Raw genomic sequence first — 6,000 nt, 5'->3', positions numbered from 1 at the left:
TTAGATGTCTTTAAGATGTTTATGATTTAGAGTGTATGTAAAACTGACATCTTACAGACGTCTGTCAGATGTTTATAGACAGCAGATGCTTTCCAGATCAACAGATCTTTAACAGACATCTTGCAGACGTACGTGTGCTATCTGGGAACGAACAGCCAACATGGATGGAAATTTATTGTCTAGGAGGATTGTATGCATCGCAGTCAGGGAGAAGGCTACTAACAGTAGTAAGGGAATTTTTTTTTCTCGCACTTGTTGTGCAATATGTGCCGATCGGGTGCAGTCGGGTCGTCTGTGTCTTCCCAGCCGGGTTCGGGTCCAACTTTCGAATAATGGTCGGGTCCACGTGGGGTCCGGGTAGTAGCCTACATTTAAGGCATTTCTCGGGTCTGCACGGGTTCGGGTACCACTTTCAAATTAAACACGGGTCCGGCCCTACTAACAATTCTTGGTTCCCAGAACGTTCTGAGAACGTTATTTTTTGGTTCCCAGAACGTTATTTTTTATGGTTTGTTTTTGGTTAGCCAGGAAAGTTTTCTTAACGGAAATAGAACGTTCCCATAATGTTCCCAGAACGTTAGTTTTTGGTTTGTATAACGTTATTCTAACGTTCCCAGAACGTTAGTTTTTGGTTTTTAGAACATTATTCTAACGTTCCCCTAATGTTATTATAACGTTTCCCTAACCTGTTTACTCCAGTATGATCACTCCACTGTAGGTCAGTAATCATTCAGCACACACGACCCAGTGTAACAAATTGCATGGAAATTATCCGTATGGACGCCTAATCAGCATTATAAAACCATATCTTGTTTTTATCTATTGTTTAATTAATAAAAAATAATCTGAGCACATCAACTATCATATGTAAGATTAAATAAGATTAAATATGTCCATTACTAAGCTAAGCTGGTAGCTAAGTTACCAATATTTTATTTCTTCAGCACCAAATAAAAATTACTTCACACAATGTATGGTTTATAAAATATGACGTTTATTCACAGATATTAAACAAATAATAAAAAAATTACTTGACTTAAAGTAGGATATCAGTAAATTCATTTCTTACCGCTAGTATAGACCCCTTCAATGTTTGTAAACATCGAAAGCCTAGGTTGGATGCGCGCGCAGCTTGGGGTCAGAAAAATGGGAATGTGACGTAATGCCGCGTAGAATTCTGAGAAACTGCTTTGTTTATCCGCCATATTTGCAGGATAGCGCTGCCTTTCCGCCATTGAGTTTAGGGCAGTATTTGATTTCTTTGTCGTGATTGTGAAAAATGTCACCATTGTATGTCTTTCATGCTGCATCGAGAATTGCAATAGTAACTCAGATCATCGTTCTGAGAGAAAACTGGATAAAATAGTATGTTTTTTCGCCTTTTTTCTATGTGTAAACACATCAAAGGAAGCAGGTCGCAGAGAAGACGCCGAATAGTAAATCTGTTAATGTCACTGATTAAACCCACTGCCTTTTACTCCATAAAAGAATCACATTTCTGTGTGTTTTTGAAAGGTTTTATTTTGTTGGTTTGATAATTAACGCTACCTTCTTTGCAAGTATGACTCGCTTGTGAATTAGCAGAACTTGAACAGGGGACTTTCTAAACTGTTTAAAGTGGCTTAATGTACCAAGACAGTGATAAAGACAAAATTGTAAAGCATATACTATATGCAGATACGCATATAAGCTCAAAATGTGAACGCAACGCGTTTATTTACGTTAAGCATTTTCCTCTCATAAGAACAAATGCACCGAGACAGTGATAGTAAAAGAAAACAAAGAACACATAAATCATAATATGTGCAGAAAAACAGATGAGCCCCAAAATATGAACATTAAATATCACTGTCTTAATCCATAAGCGCTTTCTACATTACGGTTTTCTGAGGGAAACGCTTAATGTTTAAACATGTCGCCTTAGTATTCTGGCTCACCTGCATGTCTTTTTGCATCACTGTCTTAGTATATTAAACCAGCATTTAAAAGTGCTACAAAACTGTTCACAAGCTCCTAGGGATTTGATTTTGCTTGTCATTTGCTGAAATAAATATAAAAAGTACAGTGAGTTTGTGACTGTTCGCTGAATGTGACCCAAAATCTCTGATTCTCCTCCGTGGCTTGGAAAAATGAATATTTATAATGACAACAATTATACTTTATCATTTAAAAAAAAAAAAAAAAAGTTTCCAACAAAGAAATGGATCGACTTCTGTCAGCTTGTTGAACGAACACTTTATTTGGATAATTTAATATGACGGCTGAAGCAGCAGCGAGCGTCCAGCGGGTGACACTGTTTTCACGGTAATCAGATCAACATTGTAAATGAAATTCTACAAAACCTAAGAGAAAAAAAATCTAATTATCATGCAATGCGACAAATTAGCTTCTCTTCCCTGCAAACGATACAATGAAGAATTAATTATTGTTTAACTTAAAGGCAAAAACAAAACAAAAGATAAGCAGTTATCCTTATAGAGAATGAGAAGTAACCATGGGAACGGACAGCATCCTGCTAATATGGCGGCGCCTTCCCGAAATGCAACACGGAGTGAAAAGACTGTGACGTAATCCTCATTCTCATATTTATTTTAAATTAAATGTTCGCGGCCACAAGAAGCTTTTCCTAGAAGCAAGGATAAAACAATATTTTGTGTAAACACCCTAACAAAACGATAGCTGAAATGTGGGACTTTGTTCACTAAAATAAGTTTAATCTTACCATATCCAAAAACTCGTTCACTCTGCTGTTATTTAACAGATTAAATGCACTAGGATTTTATTGAATAGTATGTGGAGACAAGTTTTTAATTAAAATATTCATATTAATCAAGGATTTATCGACTTTTAGTGCACCTAATTTCGAAATGTACAGAAATAGGCTACGTGCTTTCAAATGTCCTTTAGTTAAGATTATTTCATTTATTCACTATACTATTTATTACTAATGTCTCATTTCAGTTTTAGTTTATCTCTAGTTTTGTATTTATTCCAGTTTATATGAAAAGGTTCATGCGTGTCAGGGTTTCTATGAGAGAGGACTCAAAAGCAGGATAAGAGTAGACAGTTCATTAACAAAACAGCAGACAAGATATGGTGAGGAGGGGAGAGAACACAGTCCAGACAATAGGCAGGGAACGAATGACGACAGGCGGCCTAGGTGAGTGGCCACAGAGTCCAGTCCAGGATGGCAGACCGCCAGAGAGCAGTGAGGGCAGCAAAGCTGGAGGCCAGAGTTTAGCAGCGGTGGCCAGACACTCCACTCCACACTAGTGAGGTCACAGGCTCGGCACAGGCCTAGCAGCGTGGCAGACCCAGAGAGGGGACCGGTAGCCCAATCTGTTGGACAGGACAGGGCAAGACGAGACAAGACTAGACTAGACTAGACTAGACTAGACTGGGGACTGACGAGAGACTAAACCTACAAACAACTAGGAAGGGAATAAGCGGCATCACAGGACTGGTACCACAGAGCAAGCAAACGCTGACGTAGCACAACGAACTGGCAAAACAAGAGGGAAAGGGAGAACAATATAAAAGGACAGAAGAACATGAGGAACAGGTGACAACACTCAGACCAACAAAGAGAGAACAAGAGGGACAGGTGACAATACTCAGACAAACGAGGACTAAACAAGGGGCCGTGGTAACAAGTAACAAGGAGGCAGGACAGGAGGAGCACATGGCAGACAACAACAAAGACAGAGCCATGTGCTCAAACACAAAACAAACATAGAAACATGAAACAAAGACAAGACAGACAAAACAGTGAGGGCAGGATCCTGACAATGTAGCGTGGATTAACATTCATATACAGAGTAAATCCTTCACTGAACGTGTTAAAAATAAGTTTGAAACAGTTGTCGGGAGCGTGGTGGTGGTGACGTTGAAGGCGAGCGACCGTGGTGCTGTAGTTCGTTTATAGCCTAAGTTTAGCTTTTTAGTTCTGGCGCTTTTATTTTGGCTTCAAAATTTGTCAAAGTTATATTATTTTGTGAAGATTATCTTGATGGACAAAACTTGTAAGTTTCATGAACTATGATTGAACACTGAGCTTATTTTTTGCAATAATCCAAAAGCCTATGGAAAGATCCTATTAGTTTTTTGTCGAGGAACCAGTTTCATGCCAATCCGCCTACAAAGTGACGTCATAGTTCCCCCACTATATAACACCCACTCAGATCGTTCTCTAACTGCCGAGTATTGTTCTGCATTTATCACTCTCCTAGTGTTAGCTGCCTTACCGAGCCATTCCGTGTTTCTGTTTAGTCTCTAGTATTGTTCTGCAGATATCACTCACCAAGTGATAGCTGCTATACGGAGCCTAGTTTCTTGTTCTAGTTCAGTCTAGTCATTTCGTGTTTCCTTATATCCTGTTTCCTGATTCCTGCCTGTGTATCTTGGATTTACTCTTGTCTCGCCGCTCTGACTCTGTTTGTACCTCATCTGGACTATCACTCATGTTTCTGGATTACCCCTGTTGTCAAGCCCTCTGGATTTTGTAAGCCGATCGATGATCTACGCCAGCCTTAGGAATACTCTTGGTCTTGCCTCATACATATCTGTTTGCTGATGCTCGACCCTGCCTGTTTATGACCATGTCTGTGAATAAAGCTTTGCGTATGGATCCGCACGTCTCACGTCTCGTTCGCCCTGTTACATTACCGACTGCTCATCGTGTTTTGGAGGAGATTTCGGTTCAGAACTACAAACACAAATATTTAGAATTAGGAACATGACAGGTGTTCGTGAGGTTGAAGGTTGAAGAGAGACGCCCTAAGAGGGGTTATTAATAATCAATATCTAACCTGATGAAAAATAATTAAATAATGTTTAAATGTTATTTATCTTGTGTTATATTTCATCTGCAACAGACTTAACTTTGGTAAAGATACGAACATCACAATAGCAAAAGAGATACATTGTTTTTCACATGAAAGACCCATGACTGGCAGATCAATGTGCTACTTGTTTTCTCTCCAATCTGGTAGAAAGAATTGTTTATGTAGTGCAAATTTAAATAAAGAAAATGTGAAGTATGAGTATATGAAGATTTTAACTGTGACAAGATGATTGAAAGTTTGGATTATGGTGACAGGTTACACGTTAATTGTGCAAATTTATGACATGGTATGGTAGCATGTCCAAAATCTTGACTACTCTGCTACATACTCAAACATATTTTTTCTTCACAAAGAGAGTACATTCTTTTAAGGGCATATAAGTAGGTGAAAGGTGCAGCAATGCAATCACTCATTCATCTGATTTCTTCAGAAGCACTGATTAATTCAGGAACAAAACAAGGGACTTTACTAATGAGTCACTGAATCATTTAAGTAACCAATTCATTCAAAATGCTGATTTGTGCAGAAACTGAGACTCATGTCAGTATACTGTGACTTTGTTTGTAATTTCACTGGAAGACCAAAACACACAAACTGGCAGTATGTAATCTAAAATGTAAGTTACTCAGTGTTAACATCTTCTTTATTGACCTGTTGTATAAAAACAAGCTGCTAATTAAGCACAGCTGTGATTAATAAGTGGTGACCGTGTGGAGGAACAATGGCAGATGTGGTGATAATCTGTAGCTGCAGCACAGCTCATGTTATATTGCTTAAGTATTATGATTAAATGTCACCAGTCCAAATTTCTGTAAACACAGCAGAAAAATACTAACTGTCCCCACACAAAACCCTATTTTCGATGATTTCAAAATAATTTTTCAATGACTGAAAGCTTGTTACTAGAGAATCCACCCCATTTAACTGATTTCACTCCAGACAATGACTTTATAGAATTATAGTTCACTCGCCAAAATGCCACTGAGCAGCAATAACTACATTCTGTGTGTAAGTCACGTTTTGCCTTAAATAACGTCTTAATGAAAATCTACAAGATTAGTGTAAGAGTTAGGGGTCCCACTTTATATTAGGTGGCCTTAACTACTATGTACTTACATCAAAAAATAAGTACAATGTACTTATTATGTTCATATTG

This window comes from Onychostoma macrolepis, chromosome 13 (genome assembly GCF_012432095.1).
Source record: "Onychostoma macrolepis isolate SWU-2019 chromosome 13, ASM1243209v1, whole genome shotgun sequence".
Classification (NCBI taxonomy): Eukaryota; Metazoa; Chordata; class Actinopteri; order Cypriniformes; family Cyprinidae; genus Onychostoma; species Onychostoma macrolepis.
This window is presented reverse-complemented; position numbering follows the sequence as displayed.